General features: G+C 46.4%; 1 long non-coding RNA gene across 2 annotated transcripts in view; it reads left to right on the plus strand.

Annotated features, from left to right (window-relative positions):
* Positions 1-20,849, plus strand: part of LOC104002420 (uncharacterized) — a 36,366-nt gene that overhangs the window by 7,992 nt on the left and 7,525 nt on the right. The window contains exon 2 of one of the 2 annotated variants that reach the window (XR_674721.4): positions 20,711-20,758. This is a non-coding gene — a long non-coding RNA (uncharacterized LOC104002420). Of the gene's footprint in view, positions 1-20,636; positions 20,759-20,849 lie in introns of those variants that run through there. The other variant, XR_010151796.1, reaches the window with a different exon arrangement.

Raw genomic sequence — 20,849 nt, forward strand, 5'->3', positions numbered from 1 at the left:
TGATGTACAGATGGGTTTTTGGTGTGGATGTCCTTTCTGTTTGTTAGTTTTCCTTCTAACAGACAGGACCCTCAGCTGCAGGTCTGTTGGAGTACCCGGCCGTGTGAGGTGTCAGTCTGCCCCTGCTGGGGGGTGCCTCCCAGTTAGGCTGCTCGGAGGTCAGGCGTCAGGGACCCACTTGAGGAGGCAGTCTGCCCGTTCTCAGATCTCCAGCTGCGTGCTGGGAGAACCACTGCTCTCTTCAAAGCTGTCAGACAGGGACATTTAAGTCTGCAGAGGTTACTGCTGTCTTTTTGTTTGTCTGTGCCCTGCCCCCAGAGGTGGAGCCTACAGAGGCAGGCAGGCCTCCTTGAGCTGTGGTGGGCTCCACCCAGTTCAAGCTTCCTGGCTACTTTGTTTACCTAAGCAAGCCTGGGCAATGGCGGGTGCCCCTCCGCCAGCCTCGCTGCTTCCTTGCAGTTTGATCTCAGACTGCTGTGCTAGCAATCAGTGAGACTCCGTGGGCGTAGGACCCTCCAAGCCAGGTGCGGGATATAATCTCCTCGTGCGCCGTTTTTTAAGCCCGTGGGAAAAGCGCAGTATTCAGGTGGGAGTGACCCGATTTTCCAGGTGGCACCCTTTTCTTTGACTAGGAAAGGGAACTCCCTGACCCCTTGCGCTTCCCGAGTGAGGCAATGCCTCACCCTGCTTCGGCTCGCGCAGGGTGCGCGCACCCACTGACCTGCGCCCACTGTCTGGCACTCCCTAGTGAGATGAACCCGGTACCTCAGATGGAAATGCAGAAATCACCCATCTTCTGCGTCGCTCATGCTGGGAGCTGTAGACCGGAGCTGTTCCTATTCTGCCATCTTGGCTCCTCCCCGGTATTTTTCTCTTTTCTATTCCTCCAAATGTGCAAATAGTGGGCTCTGTGGTCACTGTCTCTGGGCAGGGCTGTGACAGAGCAGAAAATAAAAGTTGCCCATCAAACACTAACTCCCTTCCTGGACTACATTTTCATAGGTCTAGTCTAAGACACCCTGAGGTAGAAAGAATTTCATAGAGAAGACAAAATGTCTTGGAGAAAGATGAAAGACAAAGGGTTCATCCACCCAGGGCAGAGGGGCTATGAGGAGGGAGAGGTCATGGGTCCCAGGAAGAGAGCAGACCTGGCCTGTCTCCCTAGTAGACCCCAGAAGCCACACACATGAACCCAGAGAAGGATCACAGAAGAGTGTCATGGGGCGGGGGTCACTTAGATGGAATTTGCCGAGACTCTAGGCCTGAGCCTATGGAGCAGGGATGGCGGATGTCTCAGCAGCAACCATGTGGACATGTGTCCAGTGAAGAAATGCTTTGCACACAGCCTAAGATTCCAGACCCAGAGAACAACCATAGGGCTATGGGTGAGGGAGGAGCAGGGAACACATCTTCAAGAACCGGGGTTAAGTTCCCCCCAGTTTAGCAGACTAGCTGATTTGTAAAACACAAAGTTAAACTTCATGTGCACCTGAGTGTGTGAACTGACATTTCCACCCACTGCACGTGTTCCCACATTGTGAGTCCTGGGGTTCCAATCTGTTCCCGTTCTTGTTGGAGCAAGGGAGCCCACAAACTCACTAGAACCCATCTGCTGGGATGGGAGGTGGAGAGGAGAGGGCTGGCTTTCCCTCAGATGCCAGTCAACTGTTTCTAGGTTGCTAATCTTGCCACCTGCCCAGTTCCCTCAGCCCTGAGGAAGGCAAGGGCAGCCTGAGTTACCCCCATGAGTTAGGGAGCTTGGAGAAAACATGCACAAGTGGCCAGGAGACTGAGGGAAAGGAGGCTGCATGCAGGCTGGGGATTTAAAACCTTTTTGAGAATGATCTGCTGAGCATCTGCTATGTACCAGGTCCTGGGCTAAAATCTGGAAGATAAGTTAAAAAAAAAAAATAGGTCAGGCACAGTGGCTCATACCTGCAATCCCAGCACTTTGGTAGGCCCAGGTGGGTGGATCACCTGAGGTCAGGAGTTGGAGACAAGCCTGGCCAACATGGCGAAACCCCATCTCTACTAAAAATACAAAAATTAGCTGGGCGTGGTGGTGCATGCCTGTAATCCCAGCTACTCAGGAGGCTGAGGCAGGTAAATTGCTTCAACCCAGGAGGCGGAGGTTGCAGTGAGCCAAGATCATGCCACTGCACTCCAGCCTGGGTGACAAGAGTGAAACTCTGTCTCAATAATAATAATAATAATAATAAGTATGCTAGAAAGCACTGTTTCAGAGCCTGGCACATAGTAGATGTTTCATAAATCCTGTATACCTCATACTCTTCCTGGAAGGATACAAAGATGTGGGAAATACAGTTTCACTCTCAAGAATCCTAAGATTTTGTAAGAGGGTCAAGACTCTCATGCACAGCTCTCTATAACCCAGGTAAAGCAAGATGAACACCGTAGCTCAGGCCTAAGGATACAATGGCTCAAGGGAGGGACAGAGAACACCTGGATGAGGCTTCACTTTGAGGTACTGATATGGTTTGGCTGTGCCCCGACTCAAATCTCATCTTGAATTGTAGCTCCCACAATTCCCACATGTCATGGGAGGGACCTGGTGGATAACCGAATCATGGGGGCGGGTCTTTCCCATGTTGTTCTCATGATAGTGAAGAAGTCTCACAAGATCTGATGGTTTTATAAAGGAGAGTTCCCCTGCAGATGCTCTCTCTTGCCTGCTGCCATGTAAGACATCCCTTGCTCTTCCGCCATGATTGTGAGGTGTCCCCAGCCATCTGGAACTGTGAGTCAATTAAACCTCTTTCCTTTATAAATTACCCGGTCTCAGGTATGTCTTTATTAACAGCATGAGAACAAACTAATAGAGGTACCATGTCAATATTGAGGGTACATACAGGGGAGGTGGGAGGTGAGGAGGTGGACAGAGAACAGGACTCGTGAGAAGCTATTGGTAGACTGAGCCACAGGAGAATATATTCTGGCAGTCACTAACTTCCAGAGTGAAAGTTCACATGCAAATCAGTCGTTTGGAATTTGGAATGCATTTTCCCATGGGAACAATACCATACATGGAGGCTGAGATCTTAGGCCAGATGATGGAAACAGATTTACCCCCACAGTATTATTCAACTAGGTTACTCATAGCATTACTTAGTTCAGATTTCAGGGAGATGGGAGCCCTGTGGCCCACCTCATTGTGGGGCTGGACCTGCCCTAGGTCAAGGTCTTTTTTGTCTGGGGTATGGAATGGTTTAGGAGGAGATTAAATTTGAGAAATCATAAGGCTGATTCTAATTGCATTTAACGGCAAAACTATCAGCTGACATACATGTATAATTACATATTAGAGTATTCAGGAGAAAGTGATGAAATAAATTCTAAATTACTACCAAATCAGCAGGCAGGCTAATCTTAGAATTTCATGGTGGCCAAAGCAGTACTGTTTGATGTAAATGCCTCCTAATCCCTAATTCAATATGACTGCTGTCTTTATTAAAAAGGAGGGTTTGGACCCAGAGACAGACAGACACACACACACACAGACACACACACACACGACACACACACAAGGAGAAGGCCATGTGAAGATGAGGGCAGAGATTGGACGATGTTTCTACAAGCCAAGGAACTCGAAAGATTGCCTGCAAACCACAAGCAGGGGAGCAGCATGGAACAGATCCTCACAGAGCTCACAGGGAGCCCATCCAGCCAATACCCTGATCTCAGACTTCAGCCTCCGGAACTGTGAAACAACACATTTCTGTGGTTTAAGCCACAGACCTCTCCCTCCTCATGGCGCCCCTTCCCTGAGGGGAGGTACCCTTTGCCTTTCACCTTTCTCCAAGACATTTTGTCTTCTCTAGGAAATTCTTTCCACCTCAGGGTGTCTTAGACTAGACCTATGAAAACATAGTCCAGGAAGGGAGCTAGTATTTGGTGGGCAGCTTTTTTTTTTTTTTTTTTTTGAGATGGAATCTCACTCTGCTGCCCAGGCTGTAGTACAGTGGCATGGTCTCGGCTCACTGCAACCTCTGCCTCCCGGGTTCAAGCGATTCTCCTGCCTCCGCCTCCTGAGTAGCTGGGACTACAGGCACGTGCCACCACGCCTGGCCAATTTTTTGTATTTTTAGTAGAGAAGAGGTTTCACTGTGTTCGCCAGGATGGTCTCGATCTCCTGACCTTGTGATCCGCCCACCTCAGCCTCCCAAAGTGCTGGGATTACAGGCATGAGCCACTGTACCCAGCCTGTGGGCAGCTTTGATTTTCTGCTCTGTCACAGCCCAGCCCAGAGACCGTGGTAACTTGTGGTACTTTGTTACCGCAGCCCTAGCAAACTAATACACGTATTAGAGTATGGCAGTAGCAGTGGATAACTGACATGCAGCATAATCTCACCACCCTAGTAGAACTGACCAGGCCAGGGACCCTTATAGAAACAAAGGCAGCCAACTGCTGACTGAGCAGTGCCCTCTAACATGGCCTGGGGCCAGCGCTGTGACCAACAGCAGCTCCCAATACTAACCACCCAATCAGATAGTGTTTCTTGGGGGATTTGAAGGGAGTGTAAGGCCCTCAAAGAAGGTGGACACAGGAGGCAGTAAGCAGAGGCCATGGAAGAATCATGCATGAGGACAGCCTTCGAGAGGAGGGGAGAATGGAGACAGGCTTTGGGAGCGACAAGAGAAGCAGAGACTCAAGGGTGAATCAGAAGCCAAGGCAAAAATGGGCAAAGACACACCTATGATGGCGCCCCTTGGAGCAAGAGCAGTCCCACTGCCTTTGCAGGGTAAAGAGATGCTCACACCTTTGCTTCTAGCGGCTGCCAAGCTGCCAGAGCTCTCATTTTCCCAATTAAGGTGCCAGCCTCCCAGACGCCTCACCTCCGCATGGAGCCTTGAAATGACCACTCCCTTGCCAAGTACAGCACCTGAGCTGGTCTCTTCCCCCTGCAGCCCAAGAGAGTCTAACACATTGCTGCAGAGGCAGTAGAAAACATAGACAAGCCAAAATAAGAAAAGGAAAGGCAGGCACAGTGGCTCACTCCTGTAATCCCAGCACTTTGGGATGCCAAGGCAGGCAGGTCACCTGAGGTCAGGAGTTCAAGACCAGCCTAGCCAACATGATGAAACCCCGTCTCTACTAAAAATACAAAAATTAGCTGGGCATGGTGACGCACGCCTGTAGTCCCAGCTACTCGGGAGGCTGAGGCAGGAGAATTGCTTGAACCCAGGAGGTGAAAGTTGCAGTGAGCCGAGATAGCACCGCTACACTCCAGCCTGGGTGACAGGGCAAGACTCTGTCTCAAAAAAAAAAAAGGATTTTTAAAAAAGAATTTATGCTATGCCACCAAAATGTATGCATGTCAGAAATTGTACTTTGGCCAGGTGCAGTGGCTCATGCCTGTAATCCCGGCACTTTGGGAGGCCGAGGTGGGTGGATCACTTGAGGTCAGGAGTTTGAGACCAGCCTGACCAACATGATGAAACCCCATCTCTACTAAAAATACAGAAATTAGCCAGGGTTGGTGGTGCACACCTGTAGTTCCAGCTACTTGGAAGACCGAGGCAGGAGAATCGTTTGAACCCAGCAGAGGAGGATGCAGTGAGCCGAGGTTGTGCCACTGTACTCTAGCCTGGGCAACTGAGCAACACTCCATTTCAAAAAAAGAAAAAAGAAAAAAAAAGAAAAGGCACCTGTAACCCAGAAACAACCACTGTTAATATTTCAGTGTTTATTCTTTCTCAAAGTCTTTTATTCTCTGCATATATTTTTATAAAATAGGGTAATACTATATGTACTGTTTGTAACATGGCTTTTCTTTAAACAGCTCTAAAAAAACATTTTTCTAAATAAATTAAAAATTGTCATTTTATGTAGTGGGTATTCCATTGTGTGCAATGTGCTTAATCAATCTTCTATTGTTGCCAGGCAAGGTGGCTCACGACTGTAATCCTAGTAACTCGGGAGGCTGAGGTTGGAGGATCACTTGAGGCCCGGAGTCTAAGACCAGCCTCGGCAACCTAGCAAGACCCCATCTCTATGGCGCACACTTGGAGTTCCAGCTATTCTAGAGGCTGAGGCAAGGAGGATCACTTGAGCCCAGGAGTTCAAGACTGCAGTGAGCCATGATTGCGCCACTGTACTTCAACCTGAGTGATGAATTGAAACCCAGTCCAAAAAAAATTTTTTTTAAATCTCCTATTGTTGGTAATTTAGTTTGTGTCCAGTTTTAAAGTGTCTATCTTTTGATTTAACTATCCTACTTTTAGGACTATCTCCCACAAAAGTAAAGCACTAGTTTCTTTTTTTTTTTTTCTTTTTTTTGAGACAAGGTTTCATTTCTATCGCTCAGGCTGGAGTGCAGTGGCACGATCTCATCTCACTGCAACCTCTGCCTCCTGGACTCAAGCGATCCTCTCTCTCCCGCCTCAGCCTCTTGAGTAGCTGGGACTATAGGCGAATGCCATCATGCTCAGCTAATTTTAAGTATTTTTTTGTAGAGATGAGATTTCACCATGTTGCCCAAGCTGGTCTTGAACTCTGGACCACAAGCGATCCGCTGGCCTCGGCCTCCCAAAGTGCTGGGATTACAGCCTACTAGTTTATAATATTTACAGAGATGTTTATCACAATATTATTGATAATAGCAAAAATCACTAGAAACACCCTGGATGTCTACCAATATGGGGACGGTTGAATAATCCATAGCATATTCTATACTATGAAATATTGAACTGCTATTAAGAGTGAGATGAAGTGAGATGAATCAATATTACTTGTCAAAATGATCATGATATGTGGCTAAGGGAAAATGTAGTTTACAAACTAATTGTGTAATGTGATTTTTGCTTTTTTGTTTTTACAGACTGGGTCTCACTCTGTCATCCAGGCTGGAGTGCAGTGGCGTGATCACGGCTCACTGCAGTCTTGACCTCCCGGGCTCACACAATCCTCCTGCCTCAGCCTCCTGAGTAGCTGGAGTCACCATGCCCAGATAATTTTTAAAAATATTTTGTAGAGACAGAGTCTGCCTATGTTGCACAGGCTGGTCTCAAACTCCTGGCCTCAAGCAATCCTCTGACCACAGACTCCCAAAGTGCTGGGATTACAGATGTGAGCTGCCACACCTAGCCTGATTTTTGCTTTTAATTAAAATTTTGTAAATGGAGATGGGAATCCCTCTACGAATTTTTAATTTGTAACTATTCGTATCTTCCTAAGGAAAATAGTAGGAAAAAAACTCACAAAACTGTTAATATTGCTCACCTCAGGAGATGGCATTGGAGATATTTGCCTAGTTACAAGAATATGTATGGATTTTGCAACTTGAATGAGACAGTAAGAAAGAACACCATGCCCCAGTGCAGGATTGTGGCAGGAATTTGAATCTTTAATTCCTTCAGGCACCGGGCACAGATCGAGACCATCCTGGCTAACACGGTGAAACCCCATCTCTACTAAAAATACAAAAAAATTAGCCAGGCATGGTGGCAGGTGCCTGTGGTCCCAGCTACTCGGGAGGCTGAGGCAGGAGAATGACGTGAACCCGGGAGGTGGAGTTTGCAGTGAGCCGAGTTCGCACCACTGCACTCCAGCCTGGGCGACAGAGCGAGACTCCATCTCAAAAAAATAAAATAAAAAAATAAAATTCCTTCAGGGTGCTTGCAAAAGATAGAACAGTGCAATGAAAAAAATCAGACCCAGCAGCACTACTTATTACAACATGACCTTGAGTGAGTCATTCACCTCACTGGGCCTCAGTTTTCTTGTCTGTAAAATGGGACAATAGCAATCTCTACCTGTCAGAGTTTGTGTGCAGGCAGTCGGGAAATATAGTCAGTAGGCATTAAATTTTTTTCACACTGTTAATCCAGTTTATAAGTGATACCTTTTTTTTTTTTTTTTTTTTTTTTGAGATGGAGTTTTGCCCTTGTTGCCCAAGCTGGAGTGCAATGGCGCCATCTCGGCTCACTGCAACCTCCGCCTCCCGGGTTCAAGCGATTCTCCTGCCTCAGCCTCCTGAGTAGCTGGGATTACAGGCACACGCCACCACGCCCGGCTAATTTTTTGTATTTTTAGTAGAAATGGGGTTTCACCATGTTAGCAGGCTGGTCTTGAACTCCTGACCTCAGGTGATCCGCCTGCCTCAGCCTCCCAAAGTGCTGGGATTCCAAGCATGAGCCACTGCGCTAGGCCAGCGTGATACCATTTTTAAAAGTGTTAAGTGAAAAGGGTAAAGGATCTATTGAAGCCCCTTTGTAAGCATGTGAGTTCTGCTTGAGAAGCCACCCCCGGGTTAGCTCTTCTAAGCTGCTCATAGCTAATTCCCTTCCTTCATCTCCACTTCCCTTTGGGGTTTGGCGCAGTGGTGATGGGGTTTCTGAAGATGAGGTAGGGCAGGGGTTACACAGTGACCACTGGGAAGTTGGGGACTGGCCGCCTCTGGAACTCCAAGGATTGATTTTCATGGTTAGCAAACAGCTGAGAGTTCTTTGGGAAGCTTCAATGGTGAAAATGCTATTTTTGGTAAGAGGGTAAGAATACAGCCCCTTCTTGTTTAGCCATGGTCGTGGAATCACGGTGGGGGTGTGCCTGGTGCATGGGCTCCTGAGAGGCAGGCCCTGTTGGGCTCACCCCCATTCCTGCTGCCATTCCCTCCATGGCCTCAGGATGGTGCTGCTCCCTCTCCAACTGGGGCCATCTATTGCCACCATGCGGCTTCCCAGTGAAACCCGCTATTAATAAGAAGGAATGAAAAAAAGAAAAGAAAAGAAAGAAACAAACCTGCCAGAACTTTCCAATCACACTGTCCTAAAAGCTGAGGACTAAGAAAACGAAGATAGATTCAGGGGACACCGTGAGTCAAAACTTTAGTTTGCCAGGTCTGACTTCTTTCCTGCAGCTCTTCGCCCTCTACCCAGTCCATCAGGGACCCCAGGACTAGGACTCCCTAGCTCCCCACTTACAAATTAAGCCCACCAACATTTGTGGGGCCCCAGGCAAGAGAACGAATGGAAGCTCACATACTCTATGTCTGCATATTTTCAAGTTGTTCAGTCAAGCTGGTAAACCCTTAAATGAAGTATGCTCCATCCTTCCGCCTTGAGGTAGATACCTTCATAACCACCTAAAAGACCAGGTTGACTTTTAGGATTTTCAGCCTCCTTGGAGATCCATTCCCCTGGCTCTCCACTTCTGGCCCCAGGTCCACCCACCCACGCTCATCCTCTCAGATCGTGAGGAGCCTCACATACGCGTGGATACTCCAGCTCACACATCCAAGCTTCCTCCACACCCACACCCCTTACAACCCTGAAAACAGCTACCCCTTGGCCACTCCTAGTACCTAGCGTGTGAACACAGGTAGTGAGGTCCACTCTTGGGAAGAGAGACCTAGAGAAAATGAAGATGCCCCGCAGGCACGGAAGAGGGCTTGCTGTAATTTGGACAGAAACTCTGGGGTCCTGGTACACGGAGCCTAGTCTTGGGTGGGTGTATGGACTCCCTTTGTAGAAAGGAACATGGCCCGAGGAGGTGCACAGCAGGAGCTTCTCCTGCTCTGGGCCCAGGGGATGGGGGCAAGGAGAGATGACATCCTTAACTCCGTCCATCCCTCAGGAGTGCCCCTGGACATTGAGACTCCTGGAAATCTGGGTTGTGACAGGCCAAGTCCCTTCTTAATTCCTCTTTCCTGCTGTGGAGCCCCCTCATGTCCAATGATTGGCAGCAGGAAAGACCTCACCCTTCAGACAAGACCATAGTATCTGCCCTTGAAGCCTTTCTCTTTCAGCCCTCAACAATATCTCAATAAAAACAGCAACCCAACGTTGGACAGAAGCCTGCAGTAATGGGTGGTGGCGCAGAAGCCATCCTTTCAAGGGCACAGAGTGCCATTTCTCTCTCAAGGGATGGATAATTCCTGCCTTAATGCAACCTTCATCTGCCTAGTCACCAGCTGATGGGAAAGCAGCTCCAGCGAAAGATAAGGGCTCTTTGCCTGAAATGAAAAATTCATGAAGAAAGACTAGGAATGGGGCACGCAGAGAGCTGCCAAGTTTCTGTGCTCTGAGGACCTGACAAGAAGCTCAAAAAGCTAAATGGAAATTTTCTCTCCTCTCCAGCATCTCCCATCATGCCCTCTTCCATGTTTGGGGCTCTCTTCTCTGCCATACCTGGTCACAGCTCTGCAGTCTCACCAATGCCCATATGCCAGGGGATCCAGGAAGAGGGGTACCTCTGCCCACCCAGGCCAGCCACTTGACACCCACTCACATCCTCACAAAATATTCACTGTGGCTAGACAAGCTGGCATGGTTCTGACCACCTGCCTGCCTAGACCAGACCTGGAGGAAACCCAAACTGGCTATTTATTTGTCCCTGGAAGACGCCTACAGATTACTTCCTGTTCCAATTTTCTGACCCACAGATCTGATCAAAATTCGTTAGGTTGATCATTGGTCACAACTCATAACTTGGGAAGGCAGCCCTGAATTTCTTGTCACAATGTTGGGCAGACAGTGGTATGGATGAAATGAAAGGGGAAAAAAACCTCTTGAACCATGAATTGGAGAATTTAACTCTATCATAGGGATGGGCTTGAGAAGTATGACCGGCTACCCCATAATATACAGAATGGCACAGCAGTCGCAGGTGCCATTCCAGAGGTGGTGGGTTCGAGGGCAGTAATTGATCCCCAGAAATTAGGTAGGAGGGCAGGCTGCCATCGCAGAGGAATCTGCCACCAAGGAAGTCCACCAGACTCTACTGTCAATGGGAAATGGGAAACTTGAGTCTCCTATTGCAGAGCCGCAGTTTCTTCTTCCTGCTGCAGGGTCCGTGGCCGAAGGAAAACCTCACTCCACTGTCCCCTGCCCAGGCCAGCTGTGGAACACAGGTCCTCCATGAACTTGGGGGCCCCTCTTGGTCTCCCAGTGCATTGGCTCTTGGTTCCCAGGTCTTCCAGGCATTTATGCAGCCTTTTCCATTCAAAGCGGGAACTGGATTCAGACAGCAGTGTCTCATTGAAAAGCTTGACCCTTCAACACCAGCCCCTAAGAACCACTCCAAGGCCTTTTTTTTTTTTTGAGACAGAGTTTCGCTCTTGTTGCCCAGGCTGGAGTGCAATGGCGCGATCTCGGCTCACTGCAACGTCCGTCTCCTAGATACAAGCAATTCTCCTGTCTCAGTCTCCCAAGTAGCTCAGATTACAGGCATCCACAACCATGCCCGGCTAGTTTTTTTGTATTTAGTAGAGACGGGGTTTCACCATGTTAGTCAGGCTGCTCGTGAACTCCTGATCTCAGGTGATCCACCCACCTCGGCCTCCTAAAGTGCTGGGATTACAGGCATGCACCACCTCGCCCGGCCAGCCTTTTTAAAAAAAACACTAACTCCTCCCAAAACAAAGAGTTTTTTCACTCATTTTCTCCATACTAGAGCTTTACCATGAAGAACACAGATATAAAAACCTAAAGACTTATCTGCCCTCTGCCCCATCCCAGCACAAACAGGAAACTCATGCTACAACAAAAAGACAAAACATAGGTCACATTCTCAATGGGCCACTGTGATATACACAGAAGCCTAGCACTTAAGACTAAAGCCCCAAGTCCAAGTGTAATCTGTTTCTTCTTTTATGTGTAGGAAGTTGTTTGAAGCTTTTTCCTCCAGATTTTAAGTGATTTGTGTTCACTGTGGAACACTTGAAACGTATAAGAATAAAGACAAAGGGGGGAAGTGTCCATCATCTCACTACCCAGAAGCAAACTATTAATATTTTTTAAATATTTCTTTCCTAGTTTTGTCCTGTGCCTTTTTAAGTTTCATTTGAAATCAAGACTGTATATGCAATGTGGATCGAGAGTATCTTATACAGCCATTAAAAAAAAATAATGAAATCATGTCCTTTGCAGCAACAGGAATGCAGCTAGAGGCCATTATCCTAAATGAATTAATGAAGAAATAGAAAATCAAATACCACATGTTCTCACTTATAAGTAGAGCTAAACAGTGGGTACTCATGGACATAATGATGGAAACAGACACTGGGGACTCCAAAAATGGGGAGGGAGGGAAGGAGGGAGGGAAGGATTGAAAAACTACCTACTGGGGGCCGGGCATGGTGGCTCACGCCTTGTAATCCCAGCACTTTGGGAGGCCAAGGCAGGTGGATCACCTGAGGTCAGGAGTTTGAGACCAGCCTGGCCAACATGGTGAAACCCCATCTCTACTAAAAATACAAAAATTAGCCAGGCGTGGTGGCATGTGCCTGTAATCCCAGCTACTCGGGAGGCTGAGGCACGAGAATTGCTTGAACCCGGGAGGTAGATGTTGCAGTGAGCTGAGATCGCACCATTGCACTCCAGCCTAAGCAACAAGAGCAAAATTCCATCTCGGAAAAAAAAAAGAAAAAGAAAAACTACCTACTGGGTACAATGTTCACTATTTGGGTGATGGGTTCAATAGAAGCTCAAACCCCAGCATTATACAATATACTCATGTAATAAACCCGCACATGTACCTCCTGAATCTAAACAATTCAAAACAGATCTGTATTTTTTTTTTTCTGAAACAAGGTCTCACTTTATCACCCAGACTGGAGTGCAGTGGCACAATCTCAGCTCGCTGCAGCCTCAGCTTCCCAAGTTCAAGCCATCCTCCCACCTCAGCCTCTCCAGTAGCTGGGACTACAGGTGTGCACCACCACACCTGGCTAATTTTTGTATTTTTCTGTAGAAACGGGGTTTTGCCATGTTGCCCAGGCTGGTTTGAACTCCTGGGCTTAAGCAGTCTGCCTGCCTCAGCCTCCCAAAGTGCTAGGATTACAGATGTGAGCTACGGTGCCTGGCCCAAAAAAGATAATTTCAAAAAGAGTATTTTCCCAAGGCAAACATATTAATAGCTGCCTAACTATTCATAATATGCCTGTGCCATAGTTTGCATGATCAGGAGGCTGAAGCTACACCAGTCAGAAGTGACTGAGCTTGCAGTGAGGGAACAGTAGGCCAGGCTTCAAGGAACTGGAGCAGGCAGAGCAATAAGGTTTAAGCTCACAGCTACCACCAAAGCCTGAGGTTATTTCAAAAATAGGAATGCTGGAAGATACAGCACACAGATGGAAAGAAATCTTTTGAACCTGAAGGCTGAAAGGAAAGCTGGCTAGGGTCCTGAGGCTATGCTGATATCCAGGAAAAAGCAGAGTGTGTGAAGAAGGGTGTTAAAGGCCCCAAGTTTGCTGTTTGTCAGGAATATAAAGGTTGTTCGGGCATTCGGGCAGAATGTACCCTACAGGTAAGACTGGAGGAAGTTATGGAATTGATTTTCGTTTGTTTTTGTGTGTGGGGGGGTGGGTTTTTGTTTTGTTTTTTGTTTTTGTTTTTTGAGACAGGGTCTCACTGTGTCGCCCAGCCTGTAGTGCAGTGGTGTGATCTTGGCTCACGGTAGCCTTGACCTCCCGGGCTCAAGAAGGGAGTATTAACTCCACTTCAGCCTCCTGAGTAGCTGGGAGTAGAGGCACACAACACCACACCTAAGTTTTGTAATTTTTGTAGAGACAGGGTTTCACCACATTGCCCAGGCTTGTCTTGAACTCCTGGGCTCAAGCGATTCACCTGCTTCGGCCTCCCAAAGTACTAGGATTACAGGCGTGAGCCACCGCACCCAGTTGGAATTGATTTTTTAAAAATACATTTAGGAAGGCCAGGGGTTGGGGAGTGGTTCTAAGACTAGCAATAAAAGAATAGGAGCAGTTTCAGAAGCTGTTCGATTATCACATGAGCATGAGAATGTCAAAGAAGAGACGCTAAAGCTGGCCTGTCTCACCTTATTGATTTCCGGTGCTTACTGAATGCATTACTTTTATTGGAGAATAACTTCCTTTTCATTTTCTTTTATCTTGCTCATTTGAGTATGTCAGGTCTGTTTAATCAGTCACAATTGCTGCTGCTTTTTTTTTTTTTTTTTCAGACAGAGTCTCACTCTGCCACCCAGTCTGGAATGCAGTGGCATGATCTCAGCTCACTGCAACCTCCACCTCCTGGGTTCAGGTGACTCTCGTGCCTCAGCCATCCAAGTAGCTGGGACTACAGGCGCACGCCACCATGCCTGGCTAATTTTTGTATTTTTAGTAGAGATGGGGTTTCACCTTGTTGGCCAGGCTGGTCTTGAACTGCTGGCCTCAAGTGATCCCCCTGCCTCAGCCTCCTAAAGTGTTGGGATTACAGGTGTGAGCCACTACACCCGGCCAAAAATTGCTGCTTCTTGATAGAGTATGGAATTCCTTTCTTTTGAGGTCAGGTTTATTTTTTCTTATTACATATGAAAAATTTGCTCATAACCAAAACTCCTAGAATATAGAAAAGCATGAAGTATAAGGAAGTAAATAAAAATCACCAGTAATCTGACTACCAAAAGATAACCACTGCTGACATATTAATATAAGTCCTGCCAGACTCTTTTCCTATATATGCGTTCTCAACTAATCTCTGCCTCTCTCTCTCTCTCACACACATGCACACACACACACACACACATCACATCACACATATAAACACAAAGAGAAAGGGGAGTATTCATACTATACATACAGTTTTTTTATTGTTGTAAAACATAAATAAAATCTACCATTTTAAGCATGTTTAGGTGTACAGTCCTATAGCACTAAGTACATTCACATTGTTATACATCTATCACCACGATTCACTTCCAGAACTTTTTCATCTTCTCCAACTGAAACTCTGTACCCATCAAGTCAGCGGTCCCCAACATTTTTGGCACCAGACTGGTTTCATGAAAGACAATTTTTCCACGGACAGGGTGGGTAGCGGGGATGTTTTCAGCATGAAACTGTTCCACCTCTGAAACCACCTTCTGCTGTGCAGCTGTGCAGCTGTGCAGCCTGGTTCATAACAGGCCACGGACAGGTGCCAGTCCATGGCCCAGGGGTTGAGGACCCCTGCATTAAATAAGAACCCCCACTACCCCTCCCCCAAGTCCCTGACAACCACCATTCTGCTTTTTGTCCCTGCATAATTTGGTGACTTTAGGTATCTCATCTGAGTAGAATCATACAGTATTTGCCCTCTTGTGTCTGGCTTATTTAGCATAATGCCTTTAAGCTTCATCCATGTTATAGCATGTGTCAGAATTTCCTTTCTTTGTATGTATTTATGTATAACATTGTGTCCTTTTTTTTTTTTTTTTTTTTTTTTACACGGAGTCTCATTCTGTTGCCCAGGCTGGAGTGCAGTGGTGCGATCTCTGCTCACTGCAACCTCTGCCTCCCGGGTTTAAGCGATTCTCCTGCCTCAGCCTCCTGAGTAGCTGGGACTACAGGCATGTGCTACCACGCCCGGCTAATTTTTTGTATTTTTTGTATTTTTAGTAGAGACGGGGTTTCACCGTGTTAGCCAGGATGGTCTCGATCTCCTGACCTTGTGATCCGCCCACCTCGGCCTCCCAAAGTGCTGGGATTACAGGAGTGAGCTATCGCGCCCGGCCAACATTGTGTTCTTATATTTATCTGTTGATGGACACTTGGTACAAATAGTTCTTTAGGCTGCTTTTTCCACTTAATATATTCTAGACATCATTTCATGTCAACAAAGTAAAATTAAATTATTATTTTTAATGACTATTTGGTATATTGCTCAACAGATATTTTATAAGTTATTTAACTAGATTGCTAACAATGAACACTTGATTATTTACAGTTTTTTTGCTTAATAGACTTTTCAGTGATGAACAATCTTTCCAATTTGTATTGAGAAACATATCACACAGGAGAGGATATGATGTATATGTTAAGCTTCAAGAATGCTAACAAAATGAACAGTCTGTATCCTACTCCCAGCTGAAGAAATAGACTATTCTCAGAACCTCAGAAGCACCTGCAGGCCCTGCCCCATCTCATTGCCCTCTCATCCCCCGAGAGGGATCACTATCCTGATTTTTGTGTTAACCATTCCCATGCTTTTCTCTGTAATTTTATCATATGTACATTCCTCCCCAAAAATATACAGCCTAAATGTAAGTCTACTGGATAAAAGAAAAAACATGGGTGCTATGGGCATCTTGGATCCTGGCCTTCCTTTCCAGACTCAATGCATCCAGTTATTTCCAGCTCAGAGAGCCCCTCCTCCATCATTGGTGTGATTCTCCACCTCCTCCTTCAAGGAAATCCTCCTTCCTACTAGGTTGTTATCAGTTTAGAATACCCCTCCACCTCTGCCTCTACTCCCATCCACCCGTTATGGCAAACTCATTTAGAGTCATTGTCCATAGCATATTTTCCAGAAATGTTAATTAAGGGTCTAGAATAACACCATATTAGGGGGCTTCAACAGAATTGTCCAGGGCAGACTTGGGCATCCCCAGTCTCACCACTTGGGAGGTCCTGACCTCTGGTGTATGATATGCCTCCTCTTCCTCCTGAGGGCCTCTTGTTTCTTTTCCTGACAATCTGTAGCTTACTCTTGGATAAAATTAATGCCAAACACTCCCTTCCTAAGAACAAACAATGATCTTAGACATTACATTGTTTTAATGCACATTAAGGAGGCATTTCACTAAATGCAGCATAATTGACTAATATCCCTTGTATTTCAAATGAATATAGGCTTTTCCACAATTTTCCAGAGAAGTTTTAGCTTCCCCACTTTGCCTCACCCTCCTTATGTCTATGCAGACTCTAGCTTTGGTTATCTTCAAGCATGTGCTAACTCTTTCCTTCCAGAAGCCCCCCATGATATAGAAATAACAGCACTCTGCTTGCTTCTGTCCTAATGCAGGATCCCGGGGAAAAGGAAGGCTTCCTTGGTAACTGCAGAGAATGGAATCTGAGGCTAGTATACTGGTATTATCTACCATTTACATAATACCTGCTATGTTCCTGGCACTTTACATACATCATCTGAAGAGTACATTTTATTACTTTTGCACATAAGGAAACTCGGGTTCAATCATGCATCCAAAGGCATTAACGAGTGAATGATTGATTCAGAGTTTGGACCAGGTGTGTGCATCACTAAAATGTTTGTGTTTGTGACCATTCCTCTATATCCTCTCTTTGGAAAGAGAAAGCTATGCAATATTTAGGATTTTTTCCCTGAGTTTCCTAGATCTGCTGTAACAAAGTACCACAAACCTGGGGGCTTAAAACAACGGAAATTTGTTCTCTCACAGTTCTGGAGGCTAGAAGTTCAAAATCATGGTTCCTTCTGAGGGATATGAAGGAGGATCCCTTTCTTGCCTCTCTCCTCTCTGCAGGTAGTTGCTGGCAATCCTTAGTGGTATTGGTTTGTAGATGCATCATTCCAGCATCTGCACTTGGCCTTCTTCCCTGTGTCTCTCTCCGTATTCAAATCTCCTCCTCCTTTCTCTTATAAAGATACCAGTCTTTGGCCTTAGGGCCTACCTTAATCCAGTATGAACTCATCTTAACTTGATTACATCTGCAAAAGACCCTATTTCCAAATAAGGTCACATACACAGATACCAGGGGTTAGGACTTGAACATATATTTTGGGGGGACACAATTCAACCCAATACCTTGGGCATCCTTGTCACCAAGGCATTCTCCTATCATATTTCCTTCCTGAGGCATGGAGGAACATGGCTGCCTGCTCACACAAGTAAATAGGAGGTGCTGGAGGTCTTAAGCCACAGCAGGAGGGCTGGGCAGAAACCTGTGCTCAGCAAGATACCTTTTCAGTGAAGAGTACCTGTTGCGGCAGGCCAAGAGAGCCACGGGCCAGCCAAGAGGCCAAGTCAAGCTGTGGTGAAACAGTTCCCTTTGGTGTCTGCAGCTGAGTGCCTGATTGCACAGTGGCATGGCACAGCTGTGTTAGTCGTCCTTTCTCCAGATGCCATGAAGTTTGGAAAATGTGTCTGGATACTTTGTGAGGTCACCATACTTAGGGAGTTTGGACTCTGAATAAACAAGTGGCAGAAAGTCTTGAGATTCACAGCTCTTTCTGCTCCAGATTCTATACAGTTGAGAAAGGAGATGTGAATTGATGGTGGGGCCCCATGTTGGGGTGATCAGACCCAACACCAGGCCATGGGGGCTACAAAGTCCAGTGGAGTTAAAGGAATGAGACAAGACAAGAGTGCATAAAGTGGGATCAGGGGGCCAATGCTAGTATGGAGGCTGCTAAGGCCCGGAGCTCTGGAAGCCCACACTATTTATTGGTGATCAAACAAAGAAGCAGGTGGTGAGGATGTGGGGGTTGAAAGAAAGCAGTGTGTCAAGCACATGATCTACAACTGTGACAGTTTAGCATTTTCTTTGAAGCATATGGAACATGTTCTGCTACTTGAGATAATGGGAAACATGTTCTTCTAGTTTAAGATACAATCGATCTAATAGCCTGGGAGTGCTAGAAGCAAGAAGCCAGCAAGTCTAGACACATTCCAGAGGCCACAAGGAGTTTTAAGCCCTGAGCCCTGGATTCTGTCCAAGCCACAAGGGGTTTTATGCCCTGGGCTTAGATTGTGGTGTGGCAGGGCAGGTTTCCACCCTTTGGCACAGAGCTTGGTGTTCCAAAGGCCATGAGGGGTTTTAGACCCTGGACCCCAGGCATGTTCCAAGACTGTTTTACATTATGTCAGCCATGCAAGCCCTGCCTCAGCCTTTTTCCCAATACTCAGCTTTTCTCCAACACCCCAGATGTCTTCTGTGAGACCTGGCTGGAGTTCTACAGCACCTCCTGCCTGCTACTATCCTAACACTCTGTGGAGCAAACTCTATTCACTTATTCTCCGTCTTTCCCTTCTGGGCTCTGAGAGTCCAAACCTTGAGGTAGGTACCATGACACATTGGGCTCTCCACTCACAGCCTGATGCCTGTAGATGATCAGCCACTGTGTAATGAATGAACTCATTCTTCAATAAACCAGTGAATGATCACATGAAAGAAACGGTCTAGTGGGACTCTCTGGCCACAAATACTGAATCACCTTCCTCTTCTTTACCATAGAAGAAGGGAGAATTTCTTTCTCAAAGACCAAACCCTAGACTTCATAGTCTTTTTCTGTTTTTCTCCCCTACAGGACTTCTACCCCTCAGGGTCTCCCACAGAGCATTCTGTGGGCAACTAACCATCTAATGTTATTTTTATAGGGCCCAAGGGAGAAATTCTTATACATACACACATGTGCGCACGCGCACACACACACACACACAAACTCTGTGTGTGTGCATGTATAAATGATTTCAGTTATGTACTGCTACATAACAAACCACCCCTAATGTAAGTAGCACAAAACAACCATTTTATTTTGCATACGGAGTCTTTGAGTCAGGAAATTAGACAGCAACTAGCAGGGGTGGCTAGCCTCTGCTCCCTGGTGTCTGAGACCTCAGCTGGAAAGACTTGAAAGCTGAGAATGACTCAACAATTGGGGGCTAGAGTCATCCGGAGGCGTCTTCACCCACATGTCTGGTGGTTTGGCTGGAACCTCAGCTGGGCTTTCAGCCCAAACACCTACACGTGGTCCCTCCATGTGTTCTCTCCACACGGGCTAGCCGGGCTTCATCAGACTAGCTGGTAACTGGGGTCCAAGGGAAGGTGTCCCAAGAAAGCAAAGCACAAGTGCATGGCATTTTTATGACCTGGCCTCAGAAGTCACAGAGCACCATATGGCATCATATGATATTGGTCAGGGTTACAGAGTTTTCCCAGGTTCAAGGCATGAGGAAGTGGGCAAGCTTCCTCTTTTTTTTTTTTTTTTTTTTTTTTTTTTTTTTTTTTTGGTCAAGAGGGAGTCTCTCTCTGTTGCCCAGGCTGGAGTGCAGTGACTAGATCTTAGCTCACTGCAACCTCCACCTCCCGGGTTCAAGTGATTCTTCTGCCTCAGCCTCCTGAGTAGCTGAGACTACAGGCGCATGCCACCACACCCTGCTAATTTTTGTATTTTTAGTAGAAATGGGGTTTCACCATATTGGCCAGGCTGGTCTTGAACTCCTGACCTTGTGATCCACTCACCTCAGCCTCCCAAAGGCAAGCTTCTAGAACAGCACATGGACAGGAGATATTGGTATGTCACTTGGGAAACAGTCTGGCAAGCTCTTTTTTTCTTTTCTTTTCTTTTTTTTTTTTAAGAGATAGGATCTCTCTCTGTTGCCCAGGCTGGAGCACAGTGGCACAATCATAGCTCACTGCAGCCTCAAACTCCTGGGCTCACAAGCAATCCTCCTGTCTCAGTCTCTAGAGCAACTGGAACTATAGGCATGCACAACCACGCCTGGCTAATTAAGTAAATTTTTTTAAAGATGAGGTCTCACTATTTTTCCAAGGCTGGCCTCAAACTCCTGGCGTCAAATGATTCTCCCACTTCAGCCTTCCAAGTAACTGGGATTACAGGCATAATCTTTTTCTTTAAGTTGTAAAATTCACACACAAGACAGTAAATATAATTTAGTAGTTTAGAACTCTCCAATTGTGTTTCTCTGACCCTCAATCAAAAGTAACCACCCTTGTGAGTTTTGTGTTACTCATGTTCTTGCTTTCTTTATGATTTTGCCACTCCAGGTTTTTTCCTAAATAATATATTGTTTAGTTTTGCCTGCTTGCAAACTTTGTAAAAATGGAATCACACAGAAGCATTCTCCTGTCATCTTGTTCATTTACTCTTTTTTTTTTTTTTTTTTTTTTTTTTGAGATAGAATCTTGCTCTGTCACCCAGGCTGGAGTGCAGTGGCATGATCTCAGCTTACTGCAACCTCTGCCTCCCAGGTTCAAGTGATTCTCCTGCCTCAGCCTCCCAAGTAGCTGGGATTACAGGTGCGTACCACCATGCATGGCTAATTTTTGTATTTTTAGTAGAGACAGGGTTTCACCATGTTGGCCAGGTTAGTCTTGAACTCCTGGCCTC

This window comes from Pan troglodytes, chromosome 16 (assembly GCF_028858775.2).
Source record: "Pan troglodytes isolate AG18354 chromosome 16, NHGRI_mPanTro3-v2.0_pri, whole genome shotgun sequence".
In the NCBI taxonomy this organism is placed as follows: domain Eukaryota; kingdom Metazoa; phylum Chordata; class Mammalia; order Primates; family Hominidae; genus Pan; species Pan troglodytes.